Raw genomic sequence first — 23,138 nt, forward strand, 5'->3', positions numbered from 1 at the left:
CTCTGTCTCTCTCTGTCTCTGTCTCTGTCTCTGTCTCTCTCTGTCTCTCTCTGTCTCTGTCTCTTTTCTCTCTCTCTCTCTCTCTCTCTCTCTCTCTCTCTCTCTCTCTCTCTCTCTCGGGTCACACAGGAAGTTCTGCACCCTGATGAAATCTGGGTGTTTCTGGAAGACTAAGGGGGCAGGGGTGGGAATTTGGAAATGCAGAGTGTGGCTGGAGATCTCAGTCCAGCCAAAAGCCATAATGCACAGATTGTAAGAACTAGCTGTGGCAGCATTGTCCCTTGGAAGGGAGAGAACGTTCTTTTAAAAAAAAAAAAAAAAAGCCCAGCATAACCCTGGCACCCTGTGGACTGAATTGAAACTAGGGAGGGGGCCTGCATCTGGGGCAAGGCCCCTTTCTGGCCTGGGGAGACTGGGTAACAAAGGGCTTCAGGCCACATTAGGATGCCGCCTTGACTCTTGGGGAAAGGGCTATAAAAAGGCTAATCTTTTATAAGGAGAAATTCTGACCCATATCAGAACATAATTACAGTCCTAGACATCTCCAGCAAGGGGTCAGAAATTGTATTAATCATATCTTAGGCGATGAAAACAACAACCCCCAATTTTCCTGACAACGGTTTTGGGGTGCCAGCATTTTTGATCTGGTGCCTTGAAGCACTCACTAGCCGCCTAAGAAAGCCAGAAAGTTTTCCGATGTGTGTACGTGTGTGCGTGTGTTTGATTTATAAATAGATGCAACATTTCCAGATGAGTGTTCGTGTGTGTGTGCTGGCTTTAAAAATAGATCTGTGTTCGACAAGACATGAAAGGAACGAAGTCTTTATCTCACCACAGTTAAAAAACTTTAAAAATACTCATCGTTGTTCAGCGTTTCAAAACATTAAAATAAGTGGGACAGTTGCTTTGGTTTTACAAAAAAAACCACACACATAATTAATGGCTTCTCCCTCTGTATTCTACTGAGATCTTTTTTTTTTTTCAAGCTTAGTAAGTGGGCTATATATAGGGGGAAATTATGTTTAGCTGTAATCATAAAGAGAGAGCGAGTTCTTGGTGACTTGAAAACGCTCCTTTGTAAGGTAGAGAGGAGGGTTCCTGGGACATTTGGTGGCAGACGTGGTGTTGGAACATTGTTGCCTGAAATTCTGTCAGTAACTGTGTTGGAAGGAGCCAGAGGGACAGTACAGCTGGAGACAGTACGATCCTTACATATGGCCAACCCAGGTTTGATTCCTGGGGTCCTGCCTGGTCCCCCAAGTCCCACCAAGAGTGATCTGACTACAGAGCAGGACTAAGTCCTGAACACTGCCAGGTGTGGCCCCAAAACAAAATAAAACAACTCCCCTAAAAAGAAAACAGTGCTGTCAGTCACTGTGCCTGAGGAAAAGTGGAAGAAATAAAGAAAATGATTCGATGCTTACATTTAGTTTGATGCAGTTTAGGAACATTTTATACATATATTTGCCTTTTGTTTTTCTGAAAAGTGCTTTTCTTTTATTTGTGAACTTTCATCTGTTTAACTTGGGGTCTTTGGGCCTCATCTGGTTGTGCTCAGGAATCTCTCCTGGTGGGGGTCAGGAGTGCCACATACCTTCCTGAGGATCGAATCCAGGTAAAATACATGCAATGTGCATTTTCCTGGTCCTTCGCCTTTGTATGTTGGTGCATGAGAAGACGCTCAAAATCAGATAAAAGGAGCAAAGCTGGGTGGAACAGAAGAAAAAGCGAGCAACTCTCAAGTGATTCCTAAATATGGAAAAGTTACTAACATTTCAAATCTATAAATAAAAATCTGGGGCCCTTAAGTGCCAAATACATCCACAGAAAAGATTCCTAAAAAATATATTGCTGGCATGGAGGCGAGAGACAGTTAGAGGTGCAGAATCTTTTCCAAACTAGATCACGGAACTCGATGGGGCAAATGCTTTTTTTTATCAGGGTACCAGGACCTTCTGTTGTAAAATGATTAAGGGGCAAAAGCCAGAGCACAGCAGGGAGGACATTTACCTGTCATTTCGGCCCACAGGGGTTCGATACCCCAGCATCCCATGGGTCCCCCAAGCCTGCCTGGAATGATTCCTGAGCACAGAGCCAGGAGGAACCCCTGAGCACTGCTAGCCACGGCCCCAAAACAAACAGATCAACCAATAAATAAAGTAGTTACAAGGGTCAGCTTGGTTCTATACATTTGCCAACAGTTTAGGCCTCCTGCCCCTCAGCTGATCTAAAGAGCTGAAAAGGACTTTATCAGGAACCTAAACTTGTGGAATGTTAAAAAAAAAAATCAACATCGTGGGCTGGAATGATAGCATAGCAGATAGAGCATTTGCCTTACACAAGGCGGCCAGCCTGGATTCAATCCCTGGCATCCCATAGGGTCCCTCCAAGCCTGCCAGGAGTGATTATTGAGTGCAGAGCCAGGAGGAACCCTTGAGGACCGCTGGGTGTGGCCCAATACCAAAAGAAGAAGAAAAAAAAAAGGAACATTGGATAAAGTAATACCCAAAGACAATAGAGACGAGGACCAGGAGGACCAATTCATGGGAGAAAGCTTGTCACGAAGAGCAGGGAGGGTGATAAGGATAGAGAAGGGAGCGTTGTGACAATGAGAGTTGGGAATGATCCCTCTGGACAAGAACTGGATGCTGGAAGGATGGAACGTGATATGCAGGATACCCCTTCAATAACAATAGTGCAATCCACAGTGTCTAAAAGAAAAGGAAAGACCGACAGACAGACAGCCGTGTCTGCCATAGTGGCAGGTTGGGGGAGCAGCGGGAAGGAAACTGGGAACACTGGGGGCAGAAACTGTCCTAACGGGTGTTGGACAGAGTGACTGTTCTCTTTTTTTTGTTTGCTTGTTTTTTGTTTATTTATTTTTTGTTTATGGGTCACATCTGGCAACATTCGGGGGTTACTTCTGGCTCTGCGCTCAGAAGTCGCTCTTGGTAGTCTCGGGGGACCATATGGGATGCCAGGATTCAAACCACCATCCGTCCTCGTTCAGCTGCATGCAAGGCAAATGCCCTTCCGCTGTGCTACCACTCTGGCCCGGATTGGAACTCAAATCTGTTCGTGCAGTAAAACAGCTCTGGGCCTGTCAACCCTGAATGCCACATGCAGGCCCAGCTGAGGCATTTCTCTGGGGGGTGGAGGAAGTGTCAGGCCAGGAAGAGGCTGTGCCCAACCAGTGCCCTCAGCAAAGCCGGACCGTGCCCAGGAGCCCACAGCTTAGTGCCCGCCCTGCACCGCCAGCTGCAGGCCACAGCAGCAGCTCGAAAGCTCGGGTGCCCCAGCAGCTGCCAAGCTGCTTCAAAGTGGGGTTGGCTCCTGGGACTCTTCCTGCAGACACAGCCTGTCTCTACCCTTCACTCCTTGTTTTGGGTGGTGCTTGGGGATCACTCCAGGTGGGGGTGGGGATCACTCTGATGGTGCTGGGGAAAGGGGCATATTTGGTGCCATGGATCAAACCAAAGTCAGCCGCAGGCAAGGTGAAGACCTCCTACCCACTGTACTCTCTCTCCTGCTATCTCTCCAGGCCTGTGCTGTCTCCCCAAGCCTGTGCTATATCCTCAGGCCTGTACTATCTCCCTAGGACTGTGCTATCTCTCTAGGACCAGACTATCTCTCCAGACCTGTACTGTCTCTTCAGGCTGTACTATCTCCTAGGCCTGTGCTATCTCTCTCAACCTGTGCTATCTCCCCAGTCCCTTACCTTACCATCTCTCCAGGTCCATAATATCTCCCCAGGCCTGTGCTATCTAACTGGCCCCAAATGCATTGGTTTTATATGTGCCAAATAGTGGGTTTCCAACATAGCAACTGCATCAGGTGGAAGGGTTTCCATCAGATGGGGAGGGTTTCCCAGATCAAGCAATAAGCAAATTACTCATCCAGCAGCTATCTGAAGAGAAGAGTCTTCACTATGAATCACTCATATTTGGAGCACGAGCCAACGTGTAAGGTTATCTTTTATCTCTTATCGAGCATTTCGGCTGTTTCTGGTATAGTGTCAAGTTCTGCCAACATTTCTGTCCTTGTTTTTAGGCCCCACAATGAGTTCACATCGATCCTCAGGCACAGAAGGACCAAAACAGGAGGGTCTTCAACCTGCATCGAGGCCCGAAGCGGCTTCGGGGGGCTGAGCCTCTGTCTGCATGCATCTATCTCCCTGATAGCTGTTGATCTCTTGCAGCGTGATTTTGAGAGAAAGATCCAGAAGGGATTTGCTGTTCATGTCATAGATCAGAAAATGTATTAAGGACATTCAGCAGGTCTATAATCCCCAAACCCAAATGTTAAATATACCATCCATGGAGTTACTATTTCAGTAATATGGGAAAATGGAAAAAATAAGAAAGGAAGGAAGGAAGGAAGGAAGGAGGGAGGGAGGGAGGGAGGGAGGGAGGGAAGGAAGGAAGGAAGGAAGGAAGGAAGGAAGGAAGGAGGGAGGGAGGGAGGGAGGGAGGGAGGGAGGGAGGGAGGGAGGGAGGAAGGAAGGAAGGAAGGAAGGAAGGAAGGAAGGAAGGAAGGAAGGAAGGAAGAAAGAAAGAAAGAAAGAAAGAAAGAAAGAAAGAAAGAAAGAAAGAAAGAAAGAAAGAAAGAAAGAAAGAAAGAAAGAAAGAAAGAAAGAAAGAAAGAAAGAAAGAAAGAAAGAAAGAAAGAAAGAAAAAGAAGAAATCCCAGACCCTAGTGGTATCACAATGACAGGGTGTTTATCTTGCACCCAGATGACCCAGGACAGACCCAGATTTGATCCCCGGCATCCCATATGGTCCCCTGAACCTGCCAAGAGCAATTTTTGAGTGCAGAGCCAGGAGTAACCCCTGAGCACCGCCACATGTGGCCTCAAACCAAAAATAAATAAAATTAAAAACAAGATTTTTAAAAAAATCTTTAGAGTGGCTCCCAGATGCTTTATCAGAGGTGGGAGTGGAGGGGCCATTTCCTACTCTACTCATGAGGTGCTGGGAAGGAAGCAGGGTCCACAATGTCCAGAGTGGCCTCATACATGAGATTTGGGGAGACAATCAGGGACATGAAGTCTGGGACTGTGGCATTCTGGGAAACGTCCACTGTGCTATGATTTGACAGGAGGTGTCAGGAATAATAGAACATGAAAGAGTCTTTCGAGATGATCAGAGCCAGACGTTTGACTTTAGCACCCAGAGAAGCAAGATCCTGACTGTGAGTCCATCAGAGGAGCTGAGGAACAGTGAAAGGGCACAGACCAGGCCTGTGGGATCCCCAAGGTCCGGTCCCAGTTCTGCAGGGTTCCGAAGAGGACCATGAGGAATCCCCGAGCTCAGAGCTTGGAGAGCCCAGAGCATCACTGGGTGTGGCCAAGATCGTGGAAGCAAGTGAGAAATATGGGAAGTGCGGCGGAGGGAAGGGACAGCAGTTTGCCTGGTAGCTGACCTGGGTTTGATCCCCGGCATCATTTCCCTGAGCCTGCCAGAAGCAATTCCTAAGTGCAGAGCCAGAGTAACTGCTGAGCACAAAAGGCTGTACCCCGAAAACACTCCAGACAGGGATTTTGTATCTAATTAGGCTCAGAAACGATTACACTTCAAAGTAGTTATGGAAACCAAACCCTCACCAGGGCTAAAGGCAGAGAAATAGGGGTGATAGATTTTACGCTTCATAGAAAATATTTTATGAGAAATAGGGGACAGTGTTCATGCTTCACAGGAACCTTTTTCTACTGAGAAATATGATTGATATTTGAAAAACTCATGAGACCAACAGAGATGGTTATGCTTTCAACTACTGGTATTAGTCATTTATGTCTTTTCTCTCTCTCTCTCTCTCTCTCTCTCTCTCTCTCTCTCTCTCTCACTTTTGGGGCTCAGGACTCTTTTCCTGGCTCTGCACTCAGTGGTCACTCCTAGCAGAGCTCAGGAGAATGAATGGGGTGCTGGGGAATGAACCTGGATCGGCTCTGCATAAGTAAGTGCTATCACTGTGGCCCCTCTCTCTCTCTTTTTTTGTTTTTGTTTTTGTTTTTTTTTTTTTGAGCCACACCCAGTGATGCTCAGGGGTCCCTCCTGACTCTGAGCTCAGACATTGCTCCTGGCAGACACGGGGGACCACATGGGATGCCAGGATTCGAACCACTGTCTGTCCTGGATTGGCTATGTGCAAGGCCCTACCGCTGTGATCTCTCTCTGGCCTTGTAGCCCCCTTCTCATTTATTATAAAGATCCTAAATATTTATTAAGCTTAGTTGCCTTTCCAAAAACCAGCTTTTGATTTGGTTGGCTTTTTCCCTATTTATCTTCTAGTAGCTATTTTGTTTACAGTTTCCTGTTTTGTCATTATTTTTTTCTGTCTGCTATGTACTTATTTTGCTCTTATTTTCCTCATTTCCTGGTGGAAACTAAAGTGGTCCTTTTTAATATCCCCCCTTTTTTGGGGGGTGGGCCACACCCAGCAGTGCTCAGGGGTTACTCCTGGCTCTCTGCTCAGAAATCTCTCCTGGCAGGCATGGGGGATGCCGGCATTCGAACCACAGTTGGTCCTGAGTCAGCCGCTTGCAAGGCAAATGCCCTACCGCTGTGTTATCTCTCCGGCCCTTAATTTTTTTTTTTTTTGATTTTGGGTCACACCTGGCAGTGCTCAGGGGTTACTTCTGGCTCCATACTCAGAAATTGCTCCTGGCAGGCATGGGGGACCATATGGGATGCCGGGATTCGAACCAATGACTTTCTGCATGAAAGGCAAATGCCTTACCTCCATGTTATCTCTTCGGCCCCAACTGGCCCTTAATCTTCCTTTTTATTTCATTTTTTTTTTTTTGCCACATCAGCAATGCTGAGGGTTTACTCTTGCTCTGTACTCAGGGGTCACTCCTGGCAGACTCAAACCAGGGTCAGCCATGCTCAAGGCAAGCGTGATACCTGTGTACTATCCTCTGACTCCTTATCTAGTTGTTTAATATCTGTATTTACTGTTATTAATGTAATCCCTGGTGTAAGATGACCCCCAGCTATTAACCCCAAACCAAGGCATTCCCCTTTTTCTGGAATGTCTTCCATTGGTACATAAAAGCCCACCTGCATCTTACGCCCCCCTACCCACCTGGTGGGAGTGGGATTGGTTTGATAAAGAGGCAGTGCTGGTTTTGGACTCAGCAGAGACACCACGAGGAAAAATGCCACTGACTCCATGTTTCTTTCCTTATTGCCTTGGGTTATTCGTCCTTCACAGCTACCCTTCTTCATATCTGTCTGTGTGGGGGTTAGTTATATGGTGTCTGGAGAGATCTCATGAAATGTGGGGATTTATTTTACACCCTGGCACTTTCTTTTTGTTTGTTTTTGGGCCACACTCCGTGGTGCTCAGAACTTACTCCCGGATTATCTCTCAGGAATTACTCCTGGCTTGGGGGACCATATCAGATGTTGGGGATTGAACCCCAAGTTGGCCATTTGCCAGACAAATACATTCTCACTGTACTATCCTCTGATCCCTTCTCATTTAGGTGTTTTTTTGTTTCGTTTTTGTCTGTTTTGGGGCCACATCCAGAGGCATTCAGGGGTTCCTCCTGGCTCTGCACTCAGAAATCACTCCTGGCAGGCTCAGAGGACCATATGGGATGCTGGGAATCAAAATGAGGTCTGGAACCAGGTTGGCCACGTGCTCTCTCTCCGGCCCCTTCATTTAGTTTTAAATTTAAAAATACTTTGACTTTCTCTCTCATCAGTTTCTTGAGTCATGTGGTATTTCACGTGGTATTTGTGTTTGCTACTTAATCTTCAAATGTTCTAGAATCTTCCAGCCACCTTTTGCCTAGAGAGTTCGCTTCAATTCCATTATCCTCTCTTTGGCTTATACAAGATTCTCCGAGACAAGGAAGGGGGCACAGGGGACCCTCAGGGGAACCCCACAGGACTAGGCATCCTCTGAGTCACCCAGGTCCCTTCCAAACTCAGAGGACACATCAACCCTGAGGAACCTCCCCATGCCAATAGGCTTTTCTTCTTTTTCCCAGAATGCCTCAGTTTATCCAAGGAGAAGTCAAGTGTGGGGGAACAGGACAGTTTTAAGGCTCTGTTTTGATCCTTGGCACCAAGAGACTCCAGAGCACTGTAGAAACAGCAAAAGTCACTCATAGGATTTCAGGACTTGAGTCACACCATGTTCTTGGCCCCTAGGCTGACCCACTGACCCTGTTGGCTGAGAACTATCAGGAAAGGGCCCAGAAAATCACTTGGGAGACACCCCCCCCCAAAAAAAAAAACCAGAGGTGAAGATGGGGTGAGTGAGCTATCTCATCACCAAGTTGAGAGTCAGGGCAATGTCAGCAATGATGTCCTGGCACGTGTTAAGGGACGGGCTTGGCCCATGCACAGCCCCAGAGCCCTGGCCTGGCAGGCCAGGTCACTGCACTGGGGTGGCCTCATCTTCTCCTCAATTCTAGGTTGATTTTTAGAGTCTGAACCACCAAATGAAATTCAGCAAGTGTGAATCTACTTAGACCCAACCGAAGCAAGACTTTCTCACCTCTCTGCAGCAGCGTGCAGCGTTCACGAGAGTTTTAATTATAACACACTGAAGAAATACGGGAAGGCTGGAATCTCTATTTTTATCCCCAAACAAATCCCAGCCAGAGGGCAAAGTCATGCCATTATCGCTGGGCCTGTGTCTGTGTCTGTGTTTGAATGGTCTCAGGGATTTGGTCAGACAGTGCACCGGGGTGAGAACATACAAGGAGGGTGCTGGCCTTGCCCGCAGTCTATCTCCCCTACAGCATCCCACAGAGTCCCCTTAACACCACTGGAAATGACCCCTGAATTCAGAGCCAGGAGGAAGCCCTGAGCACTGCCAGGTGCAACCTCCAAAGGAAAAAAAGAGCAGGGGCTGGAGCAGTGGCACTAGAGATAGGGCGTCAGCCTTGTAAGCGCTAGCCTAGGACAGACCGAGATTCGATCCCCCAGTGTTCCATATGGTCCCCCACAAGCCAGGAATGACTTCTGAGTGCAGAGCCAGGAGTAACCCCTGAACGTCAAACAGGTGTGGCCCAAAGAAACAAACAAAAACAAAAACAAAGTCATCCATCTGAAGCCATGAACACAAGTAAGCTGACTAGGCAAAAGAACTTGTAGAAGACATTTACTTCCTTTGGACAAAGAAGGGAAGCTCTGGTTAAGCATATCACTTGGCCAACAGGGATCGAACATGTGGTGGAATATATTCTTCAGCCCTGAACAAGGAAGGGACCTCTGGACCAACATGGCTGACCTCGGGTGTTGTGCTGAGTGACTGAAACCACTTGGTTGAAGTGTTTTAAATGAGTGATTTCATCTGTATGATGTTTGAAATCTGAGCACAGGCCTTCATTGAAGGAACTGCACTTACTATTGTGCCTCTTTGGGTAGGCTGGTTAAGAGGAAGGAAGGAAGGAAGGAAGGAAGGAAGGAAGGAAGGAAGGAAGGAAGGAAGGAAGGAAGGAAGGAAGGAAGGAAGGAAGGAAGGAAGGAAGGAAGGAAGGAAGGAAGGAAAAGGAAAAGGAAGGAAGGAAGGAAGGAAGGAAGGAAGGAAGGAAGGAAGGAAGGAAGGAAGGAAGGAAGGAAAAGGAAGGAAGGAAGGAAGGAAGGAAAAGGAAGGAAGGAAGGAAGGAGAAGGAAGGAAGGAAGGAAGGAAAAGGAAGGAAGGAAGGAAGGAATGAAGGAAGAGTGGAAGGAAGGGTGGAAGGGTAGAAGGAAGTATCCAGAGACTATAAAGACTAGGGCCAGGAGGACCAGTCCTCGGTAGGAAGCTTGTCACAAAGAGCAAGGGGTGCAGTGAAGGCAGAGAAGGGAGCACTGTGACAATGAGATTTGAGAATGATCATTCTGGATAAGAACTGGGTGCTGGAAGGAGGGAAAGTATACCTATTTTGTAATAGTACAAACCACAGTGACTAAAAGGAAAAAAGTGAAAGAGGAGAGAGAGAGAGAGAGAGAGAGAGAGAGAGAAAATGTCTGCCCAAAGCAGGCAGGAGGAGAGGGCGGGGGGAGGACCAGAGAGAAACTGGAGACATTGGTGGCAAGAGGAAGGAAATATGCCCTGGTGAAGGGTGTTGGACATTGAATGACTGAAACTCAATCATGAACAACTTAGTGTGAAAAATAAACTATTGGGACCAGAGAGATGGCACAGTGGTAGGGTGTATGCCTTGTATTCAGCAGATCCAAAACAGATGGTGGTTCGATCCCCAACATCCCATATGGTTCCCCGTGCCTGCCAGAAGTGATTTCTGAGTGAGGAACCAGGAGTAACCCCTGAGCGCTGCCAGGTGTGATGAAGAAAACAAAAACCAAACAAATAAACAAATAAAAAAAACTTATTATGAACAACTTTGTAACTATGCTGTTTAAATCAAGTAATTTAAAAATGAAGATTTCCCCCATCTCTGGGCCTGGAGTGATAGGGGACGTTTGCCTTGCACCCAGCTGACCCAGCTTCAATACCCAGCATGCCAACAGGTTCTCCAGGCACCTCCAGAATTGAGCCCTGAGGACAGAGCCCTCCAGGACAGAGCCAGGATTGAGCCCTGAGCATCATTAGAAGTGCCCTCCCCCCCCCAAAAAAAAAGAACCCTCTATTTTGGGCATTTACTTTATGGTTCTGCATTCTACAGGTGCTGGTGGATGCAAAAGAACTTTGCCTTTTCATGGTAGGCCTGGAGCTGAACCTTCCGGAGGCTGACCTTCGGGGCTCCCCATTTCCTTGTATTTCCTACTAGGCCAATTCGACCTCTTTTGCTTTCCCTGCCTGCCAGGAGGTATCAGGCCAATGTTGAGCACTGTTGGAAGGGAGATTCGACCCTACAGTTTCCGGAAAGGCACTGAGCTGGCTCAGAGCTGGAAGTGGATTCTACTTCCTGTGTGTGGATCTCAAAGGAGATGGATGTCTGTAACTACCTCTGAAGGATCCTTGTACATAAATCAGGTCACAGGTGTTTGTTTTGTTTTTTTAATCTTCCCAAAGGGAAAATAAAATGGGCCACAGAAGCAAAGTGAGCCATGATGGTGGAGAAGGGACATGCTGTGTGCTCCGGCACTTGGGCCCAGTGCTGACATCCACGTGGGAGTGCCGGGAAGATGCTGGGTCTCTGATCCCTTGGGATCCACCCAGGGCTATTCCCTTCACCCACAGGGATGGAGACAGAAGCCTCCGTCCCCAGAGAGGCGCTTCCCAGGCAGAAAAAGAAACCAAAGTGTCCCCTGTGTGTTGCTTGCTTCCAAAGATAGAGAAGCTTTTGTTTCTCTCACAATGCGAGTTGTTGTCTTGTCATGGCTTTGTTGGCTTGAACCAACAATTCTTGGCATCCTGGGCTGTGTGCTTTATCCTGGAAGGACAAAGGAAGGGAAGGGAAGCAGAGGGAAAGCTACTTTCGAGAAGCCCAAAGAACTTCCTTCTCAGAAGGGATTTTGCTAGGCCGGAAGAGGCCTCTGCTTCACAACAGAATTAACTAGCAAGTTGAAATTAAGGGAGTGACTAGATTGTGCTAATGAGAAGGGCAAGATTAGTTCCTTGGAAAAGTTTAAACTGTTCACTCAGTAACTGCTTCTGGGTCCCACTGAGCAGTGTCAAATTCTACCCTTGGGTTACGTGAGATGGCGACTCTTTAATTTTTAAATTTTGTTTAAATTTATTTAAAGATCGGGGCTGGAGAGATAGCATGGAGGTAAAGCGTTTGCCTTTCATGCAAGAGGTCATTGGTTCGAATCCCAGCGTCCCATATGGTCCCCTGTGCCTGCCAGGAGCAATTTCTGAGCATGGAGCCAGGAGTAACCCCTGAGCACTGCCGGGTGTGACCCAAAAACCAAAAAAAAAAAAAAAAAAAAAAAAATTTATTTAAAGATCATGGATCACACAGTTGGCATAGTTGATAATATATTTGTTTCCAAGTAAGTGGATGTGAAATTATTATTTTATAAAAAAGGAAAAAGAAAAAAAGAAGGTAAATAAAAGGGTATAACAGCAAGATAATTTGTGAAAATTATTCTATCTTGCAATGAGATCATTAAGTCTCTATCAGAAATTCTAGTAAGATTTTGTTGCTAGTTGATCTTTCTGTGACTTCTTTTGTTTCTGAACATTAGGTGGCTTCTAGATTGGTGTGTTCCTATGGGGATGACAGTATTTTAAAATTTGAAGTTGTCATTTGGCTCCATGGACCAAGAACTCCAAGCACTACTGCTGATTCTGTGTCTTTTGTGGGGCGTATTTTCAGCTGCTCGGCCTTCCAGAAGTATGAGAAGGTTAGGTTTGGGGTGGTGTCTGCATGTACTCCAAAAGTCTCCTGGTGATATCAGCCCAAATACCAGAATCCCCGGAGTTTTGGTCAGATTAGTGTCTCTGCAGAGAGATGTCGAAGAATGGGAAATCAGACCGTTGTGGGTGATGGATGAAGCTGGCATGGCTTTAGCAGGGCTGGGACTTGGGCCGCCCTCTCTTCTGAGACTGCCTGTGGTAGCTATGATTTTCCATAGCTTATTTTATATCTCTTTCAAGAACAGAGTGAGTCTATAGAGTTAGCCAGGTGCAGACATGACAACTGCATATCTAATTTAATTTTTAATTTTTTTTGTTTGTTTTTGGGTCACACCCGGCAGTGCTCAGGGGTTACTCCTAGCAGGCCATATGGGACGCAGGGATTCGAACCATTGACCTTCTGCATGAAAGGCAAATGCCTTACCTCCATGGTATCTCTCCAGCCCCAGTTTTTAATTTTGTTTTGTTTTTGCCCATACCTGGCAGCACTCAGGGTTTACTCCTGGCTGTGTGCTCAGAAATCACCCTTGGCAGGCTCAGGGGACCCTATGGGATGCTGGGGATCAAACCAGGGTCTGTTCTGGGTCAGCTACATGGAAGGCAAATGCCCTACTGCTGTGCTCCGGCCCTCATAATTTAATTTTTAGAGAATACTATTGAGGTACCGTGGTTTACAATCCTGTTAGTATCTCTATTTTAGGGCCCGGAGAGATAGCACAGCGGCGTTTGCCTTGCAAGCAGCCGATCCAGGACCAAAGGTGGTTGGTTCGAATCCCGGTGTCCCATAGGGTCCCCCGTGCCTGCCAGGAGCTATTTCTGAGCAGACAGCCAGGAGTAACCCCTGAGCACCGCTGGGTGTGGCCCAAAAACAAAAAAAAATCTCTATTTTAATCATAAAATGGTATTTCCTGCACCCCCAGCAAAATGCCAATAACCCTACATAACTCTCCCTTGAGTCTTCTCATCCACACGCAATGACTTCTCTTTTGGGGGTCCCATGAATGTGGCCTTTTCTTTGCTCAGGTAAAATTTGGCTGATGAGTCCTGAAGGATGGTAGAAAAATTAAGGGTCACTGAAAAACAACCCAAAGAGGTGGATAAGAAACTTCTGCTCCCAGCCATCATCACCCCACACAAAAATCTATGGTGTGTTCCTCTGAAAATCTACATGCAAAAAATATTCAAGCATCAGTGAAAATGTCCTACTCTTTGGCAGCTGAAAAGGATGCTATTTGAAGACCAGCAGAGACAAAAGAAAGAAAGAAAGAAAGAAAGGAAGGAAGGAAGGAAGGAAGGAAGGAAGGAAGGAAGGAAGGAAGGAAGGAAGGAAGGAAGGAAGGAAGGAAGGAAGGAAGGAAGGAAGGAAGGAAGGAAGGAAGGAAGGAAGGAAGGAAGGAAAGAAAGAAAGAAAGAAAGAAAGAAAGAAAGAAAGAAAGAAAGAAAGAAAGAAAGAAAGAAAGAAAGAAAGAAAGAAAGAAAGAAAGAAAGAAAGAAAGAAACACAGACTTGGGGTCAGAGTGATAGCACAGTGGGAGGGCATTTGCTTTACATTCGGCTGACCTAGATTTGATCTCTGGCATCCTAGAGGGTCCCCTGAGCATTGCCAAGAATGGCCCCTGAGAGCAGAGCCATGAGTAACCTCTGAGCACCGCCAGGTGTGGCCCCCAAAATAAAACTAAAAAAAGAAAGAAAGAAACACAGAGCCCGCAAAGATAAAGCACATAGGGCCAGAGAGATAGTAAGCACAGTGGGCAGGGCACTTGCCTTGCTTGTGGCCAACTTGGGTTCAATCTCCAGCATTCTATAAAATCCACCAAGCCTTGCCAGGAATGATCATTGAATGCAGAGCACAAGAGTCAGCTCTGAGCACTGCTGGGTATGCCCGCCCCCCCCCCAAAAAAAAAAAGTAGAAAGACTCTAGATTCTAAAATTTGTGTCCGTTCTCCACCACCTAGAGAGGAAGAATTACTTCTCTAGAGGCTGCCTAGAGTGAAGAGAGCCTAAGCAAAAGTCTATGGTCTGGTTTAGCAGCTGTTTGGGGGAACGAGTAGGAGTGAGATGAAGAAAACAGGAGGCCAGAGAACAGAGAATCTCGACTTAGCAGTGAGACTAAAATACCAGCAAGAAGCAAAGGCAGAAAAGGCATGTTTTTTTTTGTTTTTTGTTTTTCGAGAAAACTGCAGGCAAGTAGCATGAGCAGACATGAGTGAGCAGCTGTGTTTCCCAGAGAGGGTCCTGAGCTGAAAGAAGTGAACACTTGGGTGACGAGCCATAGCACAGTGGAGAGGGCATTTGCCTTGCGCAAGGTTGGCCCAGATTCAATCCCTGGCATCCCAAAGGGTCTCCCGAGCAATGCCAGAAGTTATTCTTGAACACAGATCCAGGAGTCAGACATAAGCCTCTGAAGCAGAAGCCTAGTGCCCTAGTCCCAAGGAATTGGGGTGTGTGGGTCTGGAAGTAAATGCCAACACAGTAAATAATCCACACAGTGTTAATGGGAATAAAACAGGTTCAGGAAAGTTCCACCACAAACTTTCTGCTCACTCGTCAAAGATGTCAGCAGGCCGATAGTCTAGTTTTGGAAATCAAAACTGCAAGCAGATTTCCCCTGAGACCTGAGGTCTTCATTGGGAAAAGTAGGACCACCCCTTGGGTGGAGAACAGGTAGGGGTAAGAGATGGATCCAGAGGTACTTCCAGTCCATGAGTGGCAAGCACAAGCAAAAATGAATTATCCTGAATAGAGTGCAAACCGGTTACTCCAGCAACTTCCCATCCTAATTTTATTAAAAATGCAGAAAGTATGAGGTAAAGCAAAGTAATTCATGTCCCAAGGTTTAATGCAAAGGGTGGGAGCCCCTATCTAAAAAGATTAAAAAAAAAAAGGTGGCAGTTTTTTGATTAGGCATAGCAAAAGTTGGGAAAATAGAAAGAAAAATCCTTTGGCCGACAAACTGGGTGTCCAGTCATAAGACCAACTACAGGCTCTAGGCATACTAGTTTTTCTAACCCCAAAGTTTTTCTTTATGGTCTCAGGAAAAGTCCTTATCACTGTTCTAGCAGCCAGACTTCGATTATTAAAGATATTGGGTTTTGCACAAAGCATCTCCTGGTTTCTTCTCGCCATTAGGTGGTGTGGCAAGAAAACCCACCCTGAAAGTAAGTCATTGCTCTTTACAAGTCATCATCAGGGTGGCATAGGAGCCCCCCACCCCCGAGCAAGTCAGTGCCAAGGCAGCACTAGGGCCTGCCTTGGTAGAAGGTCAATTCTGGATGATGGTGCCAAAACTGTGCTGGTTCCAAAGATGGGACCCGAGGTTCAGAGGTGAATGGCCAATGTCAGAGAGACTGAAGCCTAAGTCAAGTCATTATGACAAATATTCAGGGTGGAAGAACCCCTGCAACATAAAAATTTCAAGAGTCTCTATTCCTACTAGACAGAACTTCTCTCTATACCTAAAATTTCCCCCCATTTTATTGTGCCTATTGGCAAAAAGGAACAATGACACAGGATATGACGCATATGGGGGTAATAATAACAAGCTAAGCAATCCCTATAATCTTGTTCTATCAAAAACACAGAACCCAAGAGATACATGTCTACTAGAACTTTCCGCTAAACAAATCCACGAAAGGGGTAAAACTACATCTACATAAGGAAATACACAATAAAGACTTATACATATTAAGGAAATACACATAAAGAAATATACAAAAAGAGATATAAATATCACCTTTAAGTCTTTTGAAAAAATCTTGGGAGGGGGGATAAAATCTAGAGCACAGTTTCAACCTTCGATGTGGTCTTGTGGAGTCTGAAAAATGGCTCACAGCTGTCACTGATCAGGATATGTCCTAGAGGCATGGCTCTCTCAAAAGCAGAATCCAGTGGTGAACAGCAGTGAAGGGTGCTGGGAGGTATGAATGGTGAAGGGAGGTGGGAGGTATGGAAGTGGGGAGAATGTTCTGGTTTCTGAGGAGTAAAGAACTGAGGGTAAAAAAGGGTTAAGTAGGGACCTGAGAGATAGTATGGAGGTAAGGCATTTTCCTTTCATGCAGGAGGCCATTGGTTCGAATCCCGGCGTCCCATATGGTCCCCGTGCCTGCCAGGAGCAATTTCTGAGCCTGGAGCCAGGAATAACCCTGAGCACTGTTGGGTGTGACCCAAAAACCACACACACACACACACACACACACACACACACACACACACACACACGGGTTAAGTAGGCAGTAAGAACAAATTGGGGGTGAGAGAACAAAAGGAAACAATAGAAAAGGATTTGTAAAATGGTAAGCAGCGGGGAGGTGGTGGTGGAAGGGCTAAATACAACAGAGGGAAGGACTATATACAACATAGACATTATGTATAATACAGATGGACATTAGACAGACATAGAAGTGGCCACTACACACACTCACAGACATAGAGGATTGATCATCTGAAGTTGTCAAATTGACCCAGGTTGAATGGCTCATAGTGCTTCAAAAATATAAAGCTGGCAGGTCAGATGGAAAAGTTTTCCAATTCCTTGAAAAAAACACAGTTGGTGAAGGAAAACTTGGCTGAAAAAAAAACTTCACTGGTTAGATTGTGCATAGAACATTTCTCAAAACAACCATATTTTCCAAATCTAGTATACTGAGTAATATGGTAATGAGCACTGTAAAAGGAGTCTATACCATAGGGTATCATATAACAGGTCTTGAACATCCAGATTCCTTTCCTGAAGGGAAACTGAGAACAAAGACATTATGGTATAATAGTAAACTAGCTTGAATTAAAAATAAGTTGCTCAGAGGGAGAGAGAAAGACGCAGAATGGTTTCACTCATCTATGGGTTTTAAGAAAAATGAAAGACATTTTTAACAGTATCTCAGAGACAAGAGAGATGAGGGCTGGTAGGTGCAGCTCATGACATGAAGCTCATCACATAGAGTGATGAGTGCAGTTAGAGAAATAACTGAACTGAAAACTATCATAATAATATGAATGAATGAGGGAAGTAGAAAGCCTGTCTCGAGTACAGGTGTGGGTGGGGTGGGGAGGAGGGAGATCTGAGAAATTGGTGGTGGGAATCTTGCACTGGTGAAGGGGGATGTTCTTTACATGACTGTAATCATACAACTATAATATTTGTAATCACGGTGTTTAAATAAAGATAATTTAAAAAGAGTAAGTTGCAGAGGCTGGAGCTACAGCACAGCAGTAGGGCATTTGCCTTGCAGGCGGCCAACACAGGATGAACCCCAGTTCAAATCTCGGCATCCCACATGGCCCCCAAGCCTGCCAGAATTGACTTCTGAGTGCAGAGCCAGGAGTAACTCCTGAGTGCCATCGGGTGTGACCCAAAAACTAAAAACCAAAAAAAAAAGTTGCAAAGACATACTCAATGAATGAGCACTGTAGCAAGAATGTATGGCATGCAGATGCTTTTTCCAAAGATATCTGTGGACAAAAAATTGGATCATATTAGCAGGCAGAGTCAAATAGAAAATTAATAGTTTAGAGTATTTGTTAAGATATTATAATGAGGGCCCGGAGAGATAGCACAGCGGCGTTTGCCTTGCAAGCAGCCGATCCAGGACCAAAGGTGGTTGGTTCGAATCCCGGTGTCCCCCGTGCCTGCCAGGAGTTATTTCTGAGCAGACAGCCAGGAGTAACCCCTGAGCAATGTCGGGTATGGCCCAAAAACAAACAAACAAACAAAAAAAGATATTATAATGAGCATTATATTAGGAGTCTAACAATATAGCACTATTATGCGAAACTAGTGTCCAACCTAATTTATTTTATTTTTAAAATATCTTTATTTAAACACTTTGATTACAAATATGATTGTAGTTGGGTTTCAGTCATGTAAAGAACACCCCCTTCCCCAGTGCAACATTCCCACCTCCAATGTCCCAAATCTCCCTCCTCCCCACTCTACCACCACCTGTACTCTAGACAGGCAACCTAATTTTTGAAGGACTACTGTGAGTAACATTAAGAGGTTATCATAAACAATTAAATCAAAATTAAGACACTAAAACATTCTTATAGCGAGCACTGTGGTGGAAGTCCATGGCTTCCAAATGCATTCTGCAGCTGTTTCTGCAGATAAGTAGCACAGTGATAGCACAGTGGTAGGACATTTGCCTTGCACACTGTCAACCTGGGACATACCCAGTTTCAATCCCCAGCATTTCATATGGTCCTCCGAGCCTGCCAGGAACAATTTCTGAGCACAGAGCCAGGAGTAACCCCTGAGCACTGCCTGGTGTGCCCCCCTCAAAAAAAAAAAAAGCATTAGAACATTATTATAGACATCCACAAAGAACACTTAGTTCAACACCTGCTTAATCTAAGCGGCTGTATCTGTCGTGGTAGGTTTCTTTGAATTATAAAAAAGGAGTATAGGGCCAGAGAGATAGCATGGAGGGAAGGCATTTGCTTTGCATGCAGAAGGATGGTGATTCAAATTCCAGCATCCCATATGGTCCCCCAAGCCTTCCGGGGGCGATTCCTGAACGTAGAGCCAGGAGTAACCCCTGAGTGCTGTTGGGTGTGATCCAAAAACCAAAAATAAAATAATAATAATAATAATAATAATAATAGTAACTTAAGGCAATCTTGCAACGTGTATTTATTTGTAGATGTCAAGGGCAAAGATAAATGCATAAAAATCTCAAGTGGTTGAGATTCCTTGTAACAGGTGAGGCATTAAACTGTGGACTTGTACTGGTTTTGGAAAAGTGTAATAATAATAGACTCATTAAGCTACTTGTGTCTCTGCCAAGGCTGCTCTGCTGCTTTTAAGCCAATGAGATGATCATTTTCTTCTTTATATCTTTTCTGCCTATCAGCTTTGCTCAGGTCTTCATGGAGACCATTCATCAGAAATAGGAGTAGCTCATGTGGGTCTTGTTGACGTACCCTGAAAACTGGTCATTTATTTTCCCAATGGTTAGCTTAAAGTCTTTTGGGTTGATATACCTGTGTTGCCCTGCCCATAAGGTTTTCATAATTCTACCAAAATCTTCTGCCACTGCCTTTATGTCTCAATAGATTTGACCTGTTAACGTCCTCCTTGTAAAGGTTCTGATTAGAATAATCAGTCAAACTTGGAATATCACACAGGTATTGTACTATTGAGTTCAAGTAACTATTGTTTTCTAAATTGTGAAGTCTGGTGAGAGCTGGACCAGTCCCCACATCTACAGAACCGAGGTTCTGGAACTGTTCACTTCCAATCCTAGTAATCTCTGCCTTACTGTGAGATGTTAGCTTTTTGTCCCATTTATATTTAAAGTTGCAGTAGGTTTCCTGCTCTCATCCTCTCAAGTAGCCTGTGTTGGGTCTGTGGGGAGGCAGGCAGTCTTCAGTTTGGAGGGTTCCTTATCATGCACTGGTATCTGAGTTTCATCATTTATGATAATTTTACTATAGACAAGGAATCATGGGACCCAGAGTTTCCTGGTAGGGATTCCACCTATGGAAACATAAGCATATCCTTTTCCTCAAATGAGGAGATTACCAGAAATCCATTCAATATCAATTTTTACCCAAATAGTTGAATTTATTGTTTTTGTACCTGTGCATCCTCTTTAAAGTGTCTTTCTGCAGCTGTGTAAGGTTCTCCTTGTGGTAAATTCAAGTTTAATAAAGTGAAAATAGTGTTAAGGGTAAACGGTGAATTGGTGGCATGCCCCTTTTCCTGTATTTGAATAATTGAATTTTGAGGGTTCTGTGAGCTTTTTCCACATTGACTTATCCTTGAGGATTATAGGGTATAACAGTGATATGTTTGATTTTTCCATTCTTTGCAAAATTATTGATAAGTCTTACTGGTTGTGGCGGGGTCATAATCTGTTTTTGTGGATTGTGGAATGCCCATGACAGAAAAACATTATAGCAATAGGATGCAAACAGTGTTACCTCTTTCAGAAATCATTGGTATTCCCTGTATAAAATGAGAATACATGTCCACAGCCACATGGAGAAGATATTTCTTTGTAAAGAGGTTCACATGTGTAATATCCACTTGCTGTAATTGATTTGTCTGCAAACCTCAGGGGTTGGCCCCAGCTACATGTGTTCTTTAATGCAAAGGCATGCAAGTGGTACATTTATCAACAATATGCCTGGCTTGCCTCCATGGACTATGATAGTTCAAGTGAAGATGACGGGCATCTGTATGAAGTGCTGTGTGTTCATCTGTAGGTGACTGCAGGCTAAATAGTCAGGAGTTTTATTTCCTTGAGATATTGGCCTGGAAGGTCAGAATGAAATCTTATATGAATAGTGAAAATTGGCTCAAAATGCTTCTGTAAAAGGGCTTGTAATTGCTGAAGCAAATTTTGAACCATCTGGTTATGAGCATTTAAAGAGGCAGTGATAGTCCCAACGAAAAGGCCAACCACATCTGAGTCACTCACCATGCTACATGGGCCATGTTACATGGGTAACAGAAGTATCAGGATTTGTACTTCCAACCATGAAGTGGTCTTATTGGCCAGGCATAACATAAGGAAGTAATAAAATCTGAGCTATGTTTTCATCTCTTTTAAAAGTTTAAACTCTGGGCACAGAAATAAGAACTATTATTTCTCCAACATAATCAGAATCTATTATTTCCAGATGAACAGAAATACCTTTAATAGTCAGACTGCTTTTCCCCATTATCAAACTCATAGTTCCTGAAGGAATTGGCCCTTTATTCCAGATCTTAACCTGTAAGGGCATTGATCTGGTAATATTATCATTTTTCAGGGCAGGGTATATCTGACGAACAGCTTCCCTACCATGCTTTAATGAGTTTATGGTTTGGAGTTCTCTTGGCCTGGACTGGGAAGCTGAATTGTTGACAAAAAATTTTCCTGATATTTTGTGGGGTTAGGGATTGGCCCCTAGCCCAGTTTCCTAAACAAATGATCAGGTCTTGGCCTCAAGGGGACAGGTCTAAGAGGAATTCTACCATCTCTGTGCAAATGTCCCATTTTGCCACAGTTAAAGCCTCTTACCTGAACTCGTGGGGCTGGGTTTGGTCTTTATCCCCAATTACTTGACATGATAAGAAGATGAGAATTGATTTCTGTCCCAATGAAATCATTTGCCACATCTTGGACAAAGTCCAGGACCCATCCTATCCTTGAAAACTATAGCTAGGTCCATTCTGGTTTCCCAGAGTTTGCCTCTGTATGGAGTGGGTTGCAAAAGCTGTCTCTAGGAATTATACAAGTACTGAAACCAAAAGAACCAATGTTTCTACAAGCCTGTAGAAATCCTATGACATCTCTCTCTCACTAATGGGATGTGAAATAGCCTGACAATCTTAATTGGCATTTCAAAAGTTAATGTTTTTGTTAGGAACTGTTGTATTTCCTTACTTTTAACCTGTCTCTGGATAGCATCTGTCAGTTTCTCCAGAAATTCTGTGTATGGCCCAGGAGCAGCCTGAAAGATTTTTGTAAAACTGCCCTTAAATTTTACATTTGTGTCAACCTTCTCCCAAGCACACAATGCAATCTCTTTGACCAGTTACAAAATATTACGGTGTATGGGCTGGTGGAATAGCTTTGCCTTGCATGCGGCAGATCCAGGATGGACCTGGTTCAATCCCCAGTGTCCCATATGGTCCCCCAAGCCAGGAGTGATTTCTGATCGCATAGCCAGAAGTAACCCCTGAGTGTCACCAGGTGTGGCCCAAAACCCCCCAAAAATTACGGGGTAGAGTCACCTGCTTGTGGAGGGCCACGAAAGTCACTTCCCCTATCAAAAGTTCTTAAGACAACCGTCCTTCCAGAATGACCCAGGTTATTAAGCTTGTTTTAGCTCCATCAGAAAACCACATATTCCACTGCATCAGTTGGGGAGAACTCAGGCAGGTCTTAGCAACAATATTAAAGTCCTGAGTGGTCCAACACCCACCTTCATTCCAGGTAGTAAGGAATATAACACGAAACGGAGAAAGGGGACCATACTGTGAGCACAGATCTTAAATTGAACAAGAGATACCATGTTTAAACCACATAGGTCGGAGTTTGGTTGTTTCCCTGATGAGAGGAATCTGTACTCATTCTGGATCTGTCTCTATGGAGTTGCAGGGCAGAAGAAGTGGGAATAATCTTATGGACCCATTTTCAGACTCTACATTCGAGTGGATTGTGCTGGCTCATTTTTTTTTAATATGGAACGCTTCATGAATTTGTGTATCATCCTTGCACAGGGCGCCATGCTGATCTTCTCTGTATCATTCCAATTTTAGTGTATGTGCTGCCAAAGCGAGCACACATATAAATTCTAATGCAGACTAGGATCAGTACCAGAATGACCAACATGTCAATTGCTACTTCAGTACATTTTATATTGATTATTGGAATAAAGAAGGTAGCAAGATACATGAAGAAAGGCCAGGGTCACTCATCCCAAAGCCAAGTCATTGTCATAACTTTGAACCAAATAGAACTCACATCTTATCCACGGTGGAATTATCCACTTGAATAACCATGAAATCACCCCCAGAGAACATCTCACCAATTGTGGATGATGTTCCTGTTCTGGGTACCAGGTATAGCAGAAGCCTTATGCCCCCAGTCCCCCAGAGTGATTGGGGAGCATGGGTCTAGAAGCAAACACTAGCATAGTAAATACTCTACACAAGGTTGAAGAAAATAAAACAGGTTCAGGAAACTTCCACCACAAGCTTTCTGCTCACTAGCAAAAGATACCAGCAGGCTGGTAGTCTAGTTGTGGAAACTGAAACCTCAAGCAGCTTCTCCCTGAGACCCGAGGTCTTTATTGGGAAGAGAAAGACCACCCCCCTTGGATGGAGATCAGGTAAGGGGAAGGGACCAATCCAGAGGGACTTCCAGTCCATGAGTGACAAG

General features: G+C 44.9%; 1 non-coding gene across 1 annotated transcript; it reads right to left on the reverse strand.

The window, feature by feature from the left end:
* Window positions 1-22,432: 22,432 nt before the first annotated feature.
* LOC126023626 (U6 spliceosomal RNA) lies at window positions 22,433-22,540 on the reverse strand. The gene has a single exon (XR_007500733.1). It is a non-coding gene; the product is annotated as a U6 spliceosomal RNA (small nuclear RNA).
* Between the last annotated feature and the right edge of the window lie 598 nt (window positions 22,541-23,138).

This window comes from Suncus etruscus, chromosome 11 (genome assembly GCF_024139225.1).
Source record: "Suncus etruscus isolate mSunEtr1 chromosome 11, mSunEtr1.pri.cur, whole genome shotgun sequence".
Taxonomy (NCBI): domain Eukaryota; kingdom Metazoa; phylum Chordata; class Mammalia; order Eulipotyphla; family Soricidae; genus Suncus; species Suncus etruscus.